The following is a 16,381-nucleotide window of genomic DNA, read 5'->3' as shown; positions in this document are numbered from 1 at the left end:
GATTGAACTCAGGTGCACTTGACCACTGAGCCACATCCCTAGCCCTATTTTGCATTTTATTTAGAGACGGGGTCTCACTGAGTTGCTTAGTGCCTTACTTTTGCTGAGGATGGTTTTGAACTCAAGATCTTCCTGCCTCAGTCTTCTGAGCTGCTGGGATTACAGGAGTGAGTCACTGTGCCTGACTATTTATATTCTGGATGCTGCCATTCCAACTGGGGTAAAATCAAAGGAGGTGAAAGACTTCTATAAAGTCTTTAAAGAAAACTATAGATTGCTGAAGAAAGAAATTAAAGAGGATGTTAGAGGATGGAAAGACTGTTCTTAGATGGGCAAAATTAATATTGTCAAAATGGCCATCTTACCAAAAGTGATCTACTAATCCTATGCAAACCCCATCAAAATACCAAAAACATTCTTCACCAAACTAGAAAAAATAGTCCTAAAATTCACATGGAAGAATAAAATATCCAGAATAGCCAAGCAATTCTGAGCAATAAGAACAAGTCTGGAGGCATTATAATACCAGACCTCAAATTATGCTACAGAGCTCTCTTCACAAAACTAATATGGTATTGGCATAAAAACAAACATGAAGACCAATGGAATAGAATAAAAGACACAAGAGAAAAACCTACTACACACATACAGTCATCTCATCCTTGACAAAGATGCCAAAAACATATGTTGGAGAAAAGACAATTTTTTTAACTAATACTAGGAAAATGGGATATCCATATGTAGCAGAATGAAACTAGATCCCTATATTTCACCCTACACAAAAGTCAATTCGAGTTGGATCAAAGATCTAGGAATTAGAACAGAAATTTTGCAACTGCTAGAAGAACACAGAGGGTAAACACTCCAACATATAGGTGCAGGCAGCAATTTCTTTAACGAATTGCCTAAAGCTCAAGAAATAAACCCAGGAATAAATAAGTGGATGTCATTAAATTAAAAAGTTTCTGCATAGCAAGGAGAAAAAAAGAGTGTGAAAACCTATAAAATGGGAGAAAATCTTTGTCTGCTATTTTTCTGACAGAGGATTAATATCCAGAATATACAAAGAGCTCAAAAAAATATACCACCAAACAAAAAAAAAAAAACCCAATTGATACATGGGCAAATGAACTAAACAGACATTTTTGAAAAGAAGAAATGCAAATGGCCAACAAATATATGAAAAAAATTTTCAACATCCTTAGCAATCAAGGAAACACAAATCAAAACTACATGGGGATTTCAATTTACCCCCATTAGAATGGCAAGTATTTTTGTATAGGATATTGAAAGAAGTAGGTTCATGATAGTCATGACCACAATAATGAACCCTTACTTCCTGGAACAGAAACACAGTTTGCAAATGTGCCAATAGAGAGGGGCTGACATGTTCAAGTGAGGGAATGACCATCTAACTGTAAGCCAGGAGACAGCTCTACCAAATGGGGAAACCTGCAACAGTATTTCATCCAAGAGCCAGCATCTCCCTGTACACCTAATCCAAATTCAGTAAGATCCCACTCTGCAGAGTACAGAACTCAGGTCTCAGGAGGACAGAATGGGTTCACACTCAATTTAGTGATAATGTTGAATTCCTAAAAGATAACCCTATGAATGTAAATATATAGGCAAAAGGTTCTGCCTGGAGTAACTCAGCCTTCTCTAGTGCTTCCAATATAAGACTTCAATTTCCCCATGGTTCCAGCAAAAAAATGAAACAATAGTGATAGTCGTCTGCTTTATAACAACAGTGCTCAATAACCATCTGCTTAATAAGATGGACCTGCTTTCCATAAATTTAAGCAGAACTGAGAAGCTGTTGAGTCCCATAGGAATAAAGGTTGAACCATTGGCATTCTCTTGTCCTTGAATACCAGTAATGGCCACTGACTTCCAACACACTGTGGACTAAAACTTGTTGGGTGATGTTCTGGTTATCTCCTGCTATATTAAAAACTGAAACCAATGAACAAAAACTTAGTTGTTTAAAACAATGACAGTCATTTTGTTCACGAACCTGCAATTTGTACAGGACTTGGAGAGCACAACTCCTCTCTACTTAATATAGTTTACCAGCAGGAGCAACTCAACTGGGACTGTGTCCACTTTCAAGATGACTCACTCACATGGTTGGCAATAGGGTGTTCCTGTCATCCGGGAACTCATCCGGAGTTGATATCTGGAACTTCAGTTCCTTTCCACATGGGCTTCTTTCTCTACAGGTCTCCTTGAGCTTCCTCACAATATGGTAGTTAGGTTTAAGAAGCCTGGGCAGAAACTGTACACTTCCCTATTACCTCATCTTAGGAGTTTCAGAACATAACTTCACTGCATGGTTTTTGATAAACAAATCACTAAATACAGTTCAGAATCAAGGAGAGAGAAATCAACAGCTACTTCCCAACAGGAAGAGTATCAAAGAACTTACTGCCATCTTTAATCTACCACTGGTGGTGACCTGCACATGGCTATATAGGTTTTCCCAGAGGAAAGCTTAGGTGTGTTTAAGCTACTTGTCATTGTGCCTCAGCAGTAGAGTGCCATGGCCATTCTGTTATTAGAGAACATTGGATGAAGACATGAATGCGGAAAGGATTTGAAACTCATCTTCACCAATCTTGCATTTGAACCATGTTCATCCACCATCCTCATATACCTATAAACAATACTTACACCTACTGATCTTTTAGGGGCCTAATGTCTAAGAGGTAAATGAAACACTCTAACCCAAACTGAATACATCATTATCAGAAAACTGCAAAAATTAAAACATATAAGGGTAAAATTATTATGGAATTTTACAAGTTGATTAGACTAATGGTCATTTATTTATTTATTTTGTTAACTTAGAGACTTTGAATGTCACCACAGAAGAAACCATTCAGCCAATAAGGACTTCAATTCCACTAGTTACATGACATAAACTTCCCTCCTGCCCACAGTAACCACACTATTAATTTGTCTAAGATCTGAAACCAAAATACCTCATGAGGAGTGTAAGGTGACTGCCCTAATGTTCATGAAATTGAACATTGTGTGTGCATTGTTTCTGTGGAACCCACAAGCCTAAGTTATTAAAATTTAGACAGGCCCAGGGGTTTAGTGAAGAACTCTCTCTAGCTTCTTCTCTGGCTCTCTGTGTCTCTCTATCTCACACACACACACACACCACAGGCACCATATTTTCTTCTTGATTTAAAAAAAAAATCCTGACGTGAGGTAGAGGGGACACTGCATTCAACTTCTTTGTGGCAGTACCCAAGAAATTGCTGGATCAGCTATGACACTCCCAACTGGTTCCCCACTTGGGCCTTTCTCTACTCTGAATTCCTCCAAGAGACACATGCAAAGGACCCACCCAGGTATGGTGGTGGCACTCCACACTGAGGAAGTAACTCTGACTTGCTCGAAGAGGATTTGAGACCTAAGAAAAATTGCCTTGATTTCCAGGGTGGAATGTGAACCCAAAACTCCAGAAACATATTTATATAGTAAGTTTTAAAAAATATATCTGCCTTTGTAAACAATAGGATCAAGGAATTTTAAGTTTCCTCGAAATCTGAAGAATGTTACAGATTTTCTGACATTGTCACTTAGTTGTGTCCCTTAATGCTGGATAGGGCTTCTCCTTCAAAATATGAGTGGGGTGTTTTCCCGTAAAATGTGGTATTCCAACAGCTCTCAGAACAGCCTTCTGCCATCTAGTTTCCTATGTCAGGAAATGTCTTCATCCTCTTCTACCTTCTCACCTGAATCTTTTGCTTTCCCTCCCAAATTGGTGAGTCTAAGCCATAGTAGAACAGAATAACACAAATTCTGCATTTTGTGCAGAATTTGATATGTTTCAAAAATGTGTTGGCAACTCTCATTCTTTTCCCTCTCTAAATTCTTTAATTTTTCTGCTCTTACGATGTTACTGTCTTTTTCTTTAGGTCCTCGTGTCACAAAGATGAAAGGGAGCAGAGGTGTATTCTGAGGTTAAATGAAAGTGCGGTCTTAGTTACCATCAACAGCATAACCATTTCCTCTGTTCGTGAATTTTAAAACACTGTGTGAAACTATTAGTGAACATACTAATTCTTTCAGCCCTGCTTCGGTCCATTTTGGTCATTTCTTCAGGAATTTTTCTCAGCCCAGTTTCTTTGTGTATCTCACAGGATGTGCAGGTGATGCAGGAGCCATATCCAGGAACCCCTCCCCACCTCAACGCTGGCCCCCTGATTTCTGGCCCTGGCTGCCATGCACAACAGCATCTGGCCCTTTGTTAAGTGGTGACAGCAGTCTGATTGCTTATTTCTTCTTTCTAAACAAAATTGTTGGCATTCCACAGGAGCCATTTGCCATATAATACACCACCTGGTCCTCAGGGATAAGGAAATAATTGATTATTTTGAAGACTCTTCACTCTTCCTGCTGGCTGCACTGCATGAAGAGAGGGAAGCCCTAACTTGCATGAGAGCCATGTTTTTGCTATATGGAACAAGCAGCTGAGCTTCCTGAAGCCAATAGTTCTCTTATAATTAATTTATTTTTTTTAAAAGGCTGTAATAAAATGAGAATTATATGCCAGAAACCATTCTAAGGATTTTACAAATATTAGCTCACTTATCCTGAAAGCAACCCTATGTATTAGGAGATAGGGGAAATAAAGAGTCATAGAATGTTCTGATTCTTGATCTAGAAGCTTGTTACCTAGGTGGTTCAATTTGTGAAACTTTGTCTACTGTACATTTATGTGGTCTTATTTACATTATTCTTCAAAAGGATTGAAATAAAAGTTCCAATGGACACTACTATTTTTACCCCTTTCATAGATGGGAAAACTGAGGAATGGAGCTTGGAGATGGTCACATAGCTGAAAACAGTATGCTGGAATTGGGACCTAGATATTGTGATTCTGGATTTCAGGCTCCAGTCCACATGTCACTCCAGGGGAAGGGCTCTGGCTGGGGAAGAGGAAGGAGAAATGCCTGTCCCCCTCACACTGCTGCAAGAGAAGGAAGCCATATAGTGCAGCCAGCCTTCCTCAGGCACCAGCCTGCTCGTTTATGGCTCCATCTCTGAAGGCAAAGTTCAACCCAGGAACCTGAGGATGCCTCACTGGCATGGAAGAAGTGAAGCTGCCAACACCATGGATGACATCCCCAAGAATGGGGGAGATACAAGGAGACAGCAGCAGGGTGGAAGAGAAATGGAAGGTAAAAGGTGCTATAGCACATGAAGCAGGTCATGAGTTAGCCAGGTGCACCCCACAGGGAGAGCCACAGGGAGACGTGAGGGACTCACTGGAGCCTCCACCTGCCAGATCCTTCCCTTCCTTTCTCAGGTCAACTTTCAATAAACCTAGACTTAAACCACATACAGTGAATATCCTAGAGAGGATTTAGGCAGATATTCATGCTCACAACTCTATCCCTTTCCTACCCAGCCTAGAAAAATCCCCACCACCCACTCAGGGAAAGAAATACCAATAAACCAAACTTATGAGGCATGTCCTAAAATCCCTGAGTTCTAGGTGACTCTTTCTGCCCTGTCTAGTTGTGTCTTTAGATGTAGATCAAACATTCCTGTCAGCATTTCATCTTCATCAACAGTAACTGAAAGATAGAGACACCGGCTTCCCCAAATTGCCCACAGCCCTGCTCTTCCGCACCTGTTTAAACACAAGCTTTCCCAAACTGCCCACAGCCCCGGTTGTAAAAATGGTAAAGAATGTATAAACACAGACCTCTCTCGTCTTATCTGTGAAGGCCAGGGGAGCTGACCTGAGAACAAACTTTGCTAACGATAACCCTCCTCCCGGAGGTCAGAGCAACTCAGAACTTAAGATAACTTGCTTTACAATTGTATATGTTAGCTATTTAGGAAGAACACTGTATAACTGCTTGCCTTTTATTATATAAACCCTGCTAACGAAGGCTGCGGGGCCTCTCTTAGCGTCACTGGTTAAGGACGCAGAGGACCAAGCTCGAGCTTGCTAATAAATGACTCTTTGCTGCTTGCATTGATCGTGGTCTCTGGTGGTCCTTGTGGGATCTCAAGCCTTCGGGCACAACATATGGGGGCTCGCCCGGGATACCCCAAACCCACCTAGACACCTGATCATAGAGTCATTCAGCCGGTGAGTAAGGCATTGCCGTGTGTTTTCTGGTCTGGATTGCCTGCAGGTTCTGGTTCTGGGCTGGCACAGTCCTGGCGGACGCGCTATAGGACCCCAGCAGGGTCTCGGGAGACGTCCCCTCGACCCGTCGGGCGACTTTGTCGCATTTTGGTGACTCTGGCATCTGGGCAGCTGCATTTGGGCGACTTTGTCGCATTTGAGTAACTCTTTGTCCCATTTGGGTGTTGTATTGTGCCTGGGCAACTCTTTGAGATCGGAAATTGTTTTTGTTGGCTAGCCAATTTTTGATTTAGCGCGCTACGTGTCTGTCTGTTTGTGTTTTGTACTGTGTGGTCTTTACTCTTGCCTTCTATCAAGTTCTTCATTGTGTTAGTCTGTTACAATTCACCACCGTTCCTCACTCCCAGCTCCTCTTCCAGCGCTCCTGTGGCGGCCGCGGCAGCAGCGGTGGCGGCTCGGGGCGGGCGCCAGCCACATCCCCTGGCCACATCCCCCGGCAGCGGCGGCGGCTGCGCACCGTTCCTCACTCTCAAACTTCTCATCTCCAATCTGGAGGAAGACGGGTCTATAGGTCTCCTGATAGAAAGGAGCAATACTAATCAATGGTCAAATTCATTTCATCCTTTTGGAATTATACAGGAAACAGGTTTTCAACCGGATAGACGACCAGCGGCAGCTCTCTGCTGTGACGACATTTCCAATCCACATCGGCGTCGTCTGGCTCGGTTTCTTTTTTACCTAACCCTTACATCTCTTCTCCTCTCAATAGTTGGATATCTAATTGTTATAGAGATGGGCCAAACTCAAAGTACCCCTTTGACTATCATGGTCAGCCATTTTGAGGAGGTTCAAGCCAGAGCATGTAATTTGTCAGTTGAAATCAGTAAAAGAAAACTTGTAACTTTTTGCAAGTCAGATTGGCCCACCTTCCAAGTGGGATGGCCCCCAGAGGGAACCTTCCACCTCCCAACTATCCAAAAGGTCAAAGATAAAATCTTCCAATCAGGAAAAATTGGCCACCCAGATCAAATTCCCTACATTTTAACCTGGGAAAACTTGGTAGATAATAACCCTCCAACCTGGCTTTCTCCCTTCCTACCACCGCCGCCCTCCCCCGCAACTAAGATGCTTGCCCTAAAGAAGTTAGATTCGTCAGAAAAGCCCACAGCTCCCCACCCTATTCTCCCGGAGGATGATTCAGACCCCCTTCTTGTTAATCCTCCCCCTTATATGCAAGCCCCTATTCCTCCTCAGGACCCAGGACCGGAGGCTATAGAAGAGAGAGAAGCGGCTACGTCTGAAAACGAGGAAGAAAGAACCGGCTCGGGAGGGCTGGCAAGGCGAACGCGGAGCCGAGCTCAGCGGGCAGCCGGCCCCTCCCGACCAGAAGCTCCAGATTCCACGGTCGCTCTGCCGCTCCGAGAAACTGGGCCGCCAGACAATGCTGGCAACCCCCGGCTTCAATATTGGCCCTTCTCTACAAGCGATTTATATAATTGGAAAAATCAAAATGCTAAATTTTCCGACAATCCTAAAGACTTGATTTCCCTTTTAGATAGTGTCATGTTTACACATCAGCCTACTTGGGATGACTGTCAGCAGCTACTCCGGATTTTGTTCACAACCGAGGAACGTGAAAGAATCCAGATGGAAGCCAGAAAGTTGGTCCCAGGAGACGATGGACAACCCACTGTAAACCCTGATTTAATTAATGCTTCTTTCCCCTTGTCCAGGCCTCCGCAAGATGAATGGAACTACAATACGGCTGAAGGTAAGGAGAGACTCCGGGTTTATCGCCAGACTCTAATGGGGGGTCTCCGAGCAGCAGCTCGCAAACCCACTAATTTGGCCAAGGTGTATTCAGTCATGCAAGAAAAACAGGAATCACCTTCAGCTTATTTAGAAAGATTGATGGAAGCATTTAGACAGTATACTCCTATGAATCCAGAGTCCCCAGAGAATCAGGCAGCAGTAGTAATGAGCTTTGTTAACCAGGCAGCACCGGACATAAGGCGTAAGCTACAAAGAATAGAGGATTTGGAAGGGAAAAGTATTCAAGACTTAATGAGAATAGCCCAGCGGGTATTCAATAACAGAGATGCACCAGAGGAAAAGCAGCTTAGGGCTACTAGGGAGATGACCAAAGCATTAGCAGTAGCAGTGCAGGGAGGGAGAGCAGAAAAAGAAGGAAATAGACTCCCGAGTAATCGACCACCACTTGGGAACTCCAGAGTGCATGATCTGGGTCAGAATCAGTGCGCCTACTGTAAGGAGGAAGGCCATTGGGCTAGAGATTGCCCTAAAAAGAGGAACCATAGAACCCGAGATGGTAAATGGACAACTAGGAGACCATCAGTCCTGGTCACCCGAGATGAAATGCATGATTAGGGGCGACGGGGTTCGGAACCCCTCCCCGAACCTAGGGTAACTCTGAAAGTGGAGGGGACTCCAGTGCAGTTTTTGGTGGATACAGGAGCTCAATATTCAGCCTTGACTGACCCTCAAGGAAAGATATCAACAAGCACCTCATGGGTGCAAGGGGCTACAGGGATTAAAAAGTGCCCTTGGACAACCAAAAGAACAGTAGACTTGGGAACGGGAAAAGTGTCTCACTCGTTCTTAGTCATACCTGACAGCCCCTATCCCTTGTTGGGAAGAGATTTATTAACCAAAATCGGGGCTCAAATTAATTTTCACCCTGAAGGTGCCCAGGTAACCGATGGGCAAGGAAAATTGCTACCTATGCTAACTCTTACTTTGGAGGAGGAATATCGGTTACACCAGCAGCCGCGGTCCCCTGATAAAAACATTGAAGACTGGGTAAGGCGGTTTCCAGATGCCTGGGCAGAGACTGGGGGAATTGGGTTGGCTAAACATCGGCCCGCCCTCTATATAGAAATAAAACCAGGAGCTAACCCCGTTAGGGTTAAACAATACTCCATGCCCAGGGAAGCTCAAATAGGAATAACCCCCCATATCCGGCGACTGCTGAACCAAGGAGTACTACGTCCTTGCCGATCGGCATGGAACACCCCCCTGCTTCCAATACGGAAGCCTAACTCAAACGAGTACCGCCCAGTTCAGGACTTAAGAGAAGTAAACAAAAGGGTGGCAGACATACACCCTACTGTGCCTAATCCGTACACACTTCTGAGTGCGCTTCCCCCTTACAGACAATGGTATACGGTGCTGGATTTAAAAGATGCCTTTTTCAGCCTGCCTCTAGCTCCAAAGAGCCAAGAGCTATTTGCCTTTGAATGGACAGACATTGATGAGGGTATAAATGGACAACTTACCTGACGAGATTGCCGCAAGGATTCAAAAATTCTCCCACCTTGTTTGACGAAGCTCTACATGAGGACTTGGGTGAGTTCAGGCAAAATCATCCCAACCTAACTTTGTTACAATATGTAGATGATCTCCTTATAGCTGCTGAAAACTGGGATGAATGCATCCAAGGGACAGAAGATTTACTCCAGACACTGGGCACCTTGGGATATCGGGCGTCAGCAAAGAAAGCTCAAATCTGCAGACCTGAGGTAACATACTTGGGCTATCTCCTAAGGGAAGGCAAACGATGGTTGACACAAGCCCGCAAAGAGACTGTTCTAAGAATCCCAAAGCCCCAGTCCCCACGTCAAGTAAGGGAATTCCTCGGATCGGCTGGCTTCTGTCGACTCTGGATCCCAGGGTTTGCGGAATTAGCCAAACCACTGTATGAGGCCACAAAAGACAAGCAGCCTTTTAATTGGACAATAGAAGCAGATACAGCATTCCAACAAATCAAGGATGCCCTCTTGTCAGCCCCAGCTCTGGGGCTTCCCGATGTCGTCAAACCATTCTTCCTCTATATAGATGAAAGTAAAGGGATCGCAAAAGGAGTTTTGACTCAATACCTAGGCCCCTGGAGGAGACCAATAGCATACTTGTCAAAAAAACTGGATCCAGTGGCTGCGGGCTGGCCCCCATGCCTACGTATGATTGCAGCCACAGCCCTAATGGTAAAAGATGCTGATAAATTGACAATGGGACAAGAATTACATGTGGTCACTCCACATGCTATTGAGGGAATCCTGAAACAACCTCCAGATCGATGGCTCAGTAATGCTCGGCTCACACATTATCAGGGCTTATTACTTAACCCTCTCAGGATTATTTTTCAGGCACCCTCAGCACTCAACCCTGCTACACTGCTTCCTGACCCTGACCTGGACACACCCATACATGACTGCTCGGAAATCCTAGCCCAGGTTCATGGGCTCAGAGAAGACCTGCAAGATTATCCGCTGCTTGATGCAGATGCAGTATGGTTCACGGATGGGAGCAGCTTTCTACATCAGGGTCAAAGGTATGCGGGTGCAGCAGTAGTGACTGAGACAGAGGTGATTTGGGCTGAGCCCCTACCAATAGGCACCTCTGCCCAGAAGGCAGAACTGATAGCCATGACTAAGGCCCTAATGATGGGAAAAGACAAAAAATTGACTGTATACACGGACAGTCGTTATGCCTTTGCAACTGCCCATATTCATGGGGCTATTTACAGAGAAAGGGGAATGCTAACTGCAGAGGGGAAATCTATTAAAAACAAGGAAGAAATTGTGTCCCTGATAGACGCCCTCTGGTTACCCAAGAAATTGGCTATCGTACATTGCCCTGGGCATCAAAAACCATCTGATCCAGTATCCAGGGGCAACTGCTTAGCAGACAAGGTGGCACGTGAAATAGCCCTCCAGAGAGACTTGATCACGGTTGCTCAACTCCCAGACTCTGGCCCACGAACCCTCCCAAAAGACCCAACCTACACGGAAGAGGACTTATCATGGATTCGCCAGCAACCACTAGCCCAATGCTCAGATGGATGGTGGAAAGACTCTGAAAACCGGATAATACTTCCAGAGCTGATGGGGCAGAAAGTGTTGTGCAGGCTCCACCAGACCACCCACATGGGGACAAGAAAATTACAGGACTTGATGCTGCAAGCAGGAATTAAAATTAAAGGTGTACAAAATAAGATAGAACAGATCGTCAAAAGTTGCAGGGTTTGTAAGTTAACAAATGCAGGATATAGCAAAGGGGAATCCGGAAATAGATTAAGGGGGGATAGGCCAGGGGCATATTGGGAAGTTGATTTCACTGAAGTAAAACCTGGAAGGTATGGGTATAAATATCTATTAGTTTTTGTAGATACTTTTTCAGGATGGGTTGAAGCATTCCCCACCAAGCGGGAAACGGCGCAGATAGTGGCTAAAAAGATTTTAGAGGACCTCCTGCCAAGGTATGGATTTCCCGTGATGATAGGGTCTGACAACGGGCCAGCGTTTACTTCACAGGTAAGTCAGGGGCTGGCTTCAGTACTTGGGGCAAATTGGAAACTGCATTGTGCTTATCGACCCCAAAGCTCAGGACAGGTAGAGAGAATGAACAGAACTTTAAAAGAGACCTTAACCAAATTAACCCTGGAGACTGGCGGTAACTGGGTGGCTCTCCTTCCCTATGCCCTATATCGGGTGCGTAATTCTCCCTATAAGATGGGACTCACCCCTTATGAAATCATGTTTGGGACCCCGCCTCCAATACTCCCTGATCTGACTAAGCGGCTTTTAACAGAAGAAACTGTGGATGATTTTGAACTTTTATCTTCCCTCCAGGCCCTGCAGAGGGCCCACAGAGAAGTCTGGCCTAAGCTCAAAAGTCTGTACGAGTCAGGCCCGCCTCCTGTTCCTCACAACTTCCACCCGGGTGATTGGGTCCTAGTGAAGCGACACCGACAGAGTAACTTGGAGCCGTGGTGGAAGGGCCCCTACATGGTCATTTTGACTACACCCACCGCCCTCAAAGTCGACGGCATCGCCTCCTGGATTCATCACACCCATGCCAAGTTGACTGAACCCCTTTCTGACATCGTGCTTCCTGCCCTAGACGACTCTGCCTGGAGAGTGGACAGGTCTAAGGACAACCCACTGAAGATCAAGCTTTGCCGCCGCAGACTGTGACTATGTTCTTGCTTTTACTTTGTTCTTTCATTCTTGCCACAACCATAGCTGTGGCTCCAGTTTTTGGAGCCACCAACTTGAGCCCATATCAGCCCGTGAAGCCGCAGCAAGGGTTAAAGTAATAGAGACCCAAGATTGGCTCTCTAAATGCTCTTGGAGAGGGGGGAATGAAAGATAGAGACACCGGCTTCCCCAAATTGCCCACAGCCCTGCTCTTCCGCACCTGTTTAAACACAAGCTTTCCCAAACTGCCCACAGCCCCGGTTGTAAAAATGGTAAAGAATGTATAAACACAGACCTCTCTCGTCTTATCTGTGAAGGCCAGGGGAGCTGACCTGAGAACAAACTTTGCTAACGATAACCCTCCTCCCGGAGGTCAGAGCAACTCAGAACTTAAGATAACTTGCTTTACAATTGTATATGTTAGCTATTTAGGAAGAACACTGTATAACTGCTTGCCTTTTATTATATAAACCCTGCTAACGAAGGCTGCGGGGCCTCTCTTAGCGTCACTGGTTAAGGACGCAGAGGACCAAGCTCGAGCTTGCTAATAAATGACTCTTTGCTGCTTGCATTGATCGTGGTCTCTGGTGGTCTTTGCGGGGTCTCGAGCCTTCGGGCACAACATAACAATGATCATTTGAGGTTTTGTTATGTGCCAGGAATTTGCACCCACGTTAATCAGCAGCAACAATGGAAAACCACCTACCTCCTTAAACCAAGCCTTTAGGATCTGAAAGACAATTGGCGTGCTGAGCACCAACACAGATGGATTTCCAATGCATTACAACACAGGAAAGGAAGCAGACTCTAAGAGCTTTATGGAGTGGGATTCCATTTATATTACATTCCTGAAAGGGCAGAAAACAGATCAATGGTAGTCAGAGAGGTAAAGGGAGGGAGGGGTGACGATGAGTGACAGGCCAGGCCTTATGCTCAGGAGGGCTGCATGCTTAGTTTAATGCTCTGCTGTGACTGTCTTGAGACTTTTAATAATTTTATCTTTGAACTTGGGTTTTCTAAGCCAAGTCTGATGGATCACTGAAGTATGCACACGAGCAGAGAAGGTACATCAAAATTCTTACCCACTACCCTCCTGTGCTACCCATTCATGTAGAGTATTCATGATGCTTCATGAGTAAGACTTCTGGATCCATGATGCATGAGAATACAGAAAGAACACAAGGAAAGCATGTTACAAAACTCACTGACCCTGTAGGGTATTGATAGAAAGTACTTGCAGCAGAAAAGGAAATAAAAACAATTAAGGTAGTTCTGTGCAGTTTACCATTGTTCTACTACTAAGAATAAAATATGAACGTGCCAGCCACAAAATATGAATTCCATATACCAGGTAAATGTTCCTAAATTTGTACTCAAAATTGGTGTTATTCAATATAGGGACAAATGATAAAATTTATGCTAATAATGGAAGATTTTAAATTTTTTTACTTAGAACATTAAGTATCAAATGAAAAACACCACAAGTCAGAAAAGATGGCTGAAGACATAAAAAGGCTATGTTTTCGTTTTTTTTCATGGTCTTTTCTCCTGCATTTTGCATGGGGCCTTGAAAAATATGGAACTGATCCCACCTACAAAGGATAATCTAGGAAATGTCAAGAGGTTATGGAATCATTTTTATATGTTTTGACTAAATTCGTGGTTGTAAACACATTAACTGTATGTGAAAAGGGCAAATTTTATTGTAAAGTATACCTTAATTTTTTTAAATAGGAAACGATTTTGAATATTAAGGGTTATTATGGGTTAGATATGAGGTGTCCCCCAAAAACTCATGTGTGAAACAATACAAGAACATTCAGGGGTGAAATGATTGTGCTATTGATACCGCCGTTTACCGGTGACGAGTTCTGCTTCTTCTAATGTTGAAGATTAAGCACTAGAGAAGCAGCCAAGGCAAGCATATTAAGCAGGTTTATTTAAAGGGAATAATACAGACTTCTCCCGGCAGGGAGAAGGGGGCCATGGCTGATGTTCTAAAGTCCCAAGAAGTGAGCACACCCTGCATCTTTTATAGGTTAAAGTCTCTTTTGTTCTTCAATTCTTTCCCCCCTTATCTCTCCTTCCTGCCTTCGTGACTAGGCCTGGTTTTGCATTAAGTGAGAAGCCATGGGCAGGGGGAGGGCCAAGGTGATTCAGGCAGATAAGGGCCCAGGGGGCATTAATTAGCAGCTCCTTGTTTGCAGTCCTTGATAAAGGCAGGTAAATTTGGTAATCAATGGGCTCCGGAGATCTTTGATATTCCATTCTTCCAGGGGCAGTCTCCAACTTCCAAAGGCAGATGGCTTCATGGCTTCATTTCCTCGAATTGACCCGATTTTCTATTTCTACACTAACTACCTGTCCTTAATTCTGGCTTCACTATGAGAGTCTTAATCAGTGGGTTAATCCACTGATAGGGATTAGCTGGGTGGTAACTACAGGCAGGTAGGGTGTGGCTGGAGGAGGTGAGTCACAGACAGCATGCCTTTGGGGTATGTATTTTGTCCCTAGTGAGCCAAGTCATTCTCTGCTTCCTGTAGGTCCTGAGCTGCTTTCCTCAGTCAGTCCTTCTGCCTCACCCTTGGGCACAGAGCAATGGAGACGGCTGTGTATGGGCTGAGACCTCTGAAACCATGAGCATCTAATAAACTTTTCCTCCTCTACATTGCTCTCATCTCAGGTCCTTTGGTCACAACAATGAAAAAGCTGACTAAAACAAGGGTTGATTGTAAATGCCTGGGGCAGTCAGCCAAAGAAGTGACACAGGTGCACGATATCATAGGCAAAGGCGTACTGAAACCAGCCAGGGGAGTGACAAAAGTCAGCTCAGAAATGATAAAAGGGATCCTAGGAGACACCCAGATGGAGAACCAGTAGAAACCCAAAGAGCTCCTGGCCCTGGACAACTGAGATCCTGAACTACAGCTATCATGAGCAGTCACAGAGATGATTCGAGTTTTGATGGAGAATATTCATATTTAGGAATTAGCTCAGCATTCATGACCTGGCCCCAGCCTGGCTTTCTATTTCCCGGTATCCACTGGAGGCTCTAAGCACCCACACAGCTACTGTACCCATCTCCTCTTTGGTGACCCAGCATCCATGCTTGGGTGACTTAGTACCCATATGGTAAATTTTACTGGAAATCTATTCTGGGATGCTCTCACACCCTTACTGCCTGGCCAAAGAGATTTCAACATTCTCAGGGACCGGCTTTGGAGGTCACTTTCATGGTAGGACACTCAGAACTGAGGGATGAAGTGTTCAGAAGATTCAACTGCTCTGTCCCAAGCTGACATTTGACTTGGCTTTTCATTATGCTTATTGATCTCCCAGGTGCTCATAGGCAAAAACAGTTTCCCAAGACAGGAAGACACAGGAGTCTGAATTCTCAATGTGGCATCCAACAATAGGAAGGACACCCACACTTGGTGGAAATCAGGCAAGTTGGAAGTAGGGAAGCTCTTTAAAGGGAAAGAAAAAACATGACTTGTGTGTCTACCTGTTTGTGGAAGGTTTTCTGCCTTCTCCCCTCCCCTCTCACTTGGAAAGCCCATCCTCCCAGAAGTCCACTCCAAGAGAGCTGCCTGAGGCCCTGGGCGTACCTGGGTTTCCTCAGACCCCACCTCAAGCTGCACTTGCTTCTGTGGGACCTAAACAGTCAGGGGGCTGACACAGTCCAGCTATCCCTGGGCAGTGTTTGTTCAAACCCATGGCTCCCCAAGGCAAGTACTTTTCCCTAATCACCCAGCCAGACTTTTCTGCAGACATTCTGAGTCTTAGCAGTTGGGTGAAATTTGCTGAAGAAAACTGGAGAGCAGATCACCAGACACGCTGATGATGTGTCGTGGCCTCTACTGATTCTGGGGGCGGGGACGTGTGTGCATTAGGGTTGTTGTTATGACTTTGACAGAGATCATATAACCCACAAAGCCTGAAATGTTTACTATCGTGTCCTAGTGGCAAAAGTTTGCAAATTCTTCTGTAGATCTGTAGATCTGTACTGTCCATTTGGAACTACTAGCCATTTGTGGCTTTGGGGCACTTAAAATGTGGACAGCACAACTAGGGAACTGAAATTTCAATCTGGGCTCATTTGAATTCATTTAAATTTGAAAACTGATGCTCTGTTGCAGTGATTAAGTAACTTTGGAGTGACTTTTCCAACTCTTAAGTTTTATGGAGTCTACAGACTAAGTATTTCCAATGAAAATCAAGCATCTGATTTAAAATATGCAGTGAATGTAAAAGATGCAGTGGA

Source organism: Sciurus carolinensis, chromosome 2 (genome assembly GCF_902686445.1).
Source record: "Sciurus carolinensis chromosome 2, mSciCar1.2, whole genome shotgun sequence".
NCBI lineage: Eukaryota > Metazoa > Chordata > Mammalia > Rodentia > Sciuridae > Sciurus > Sciurus carolinensis.
The sequence above is the reverse complement of the archived record's forward strand: the minus strand, read 5'-3'. Positions refer to the sequence as shown.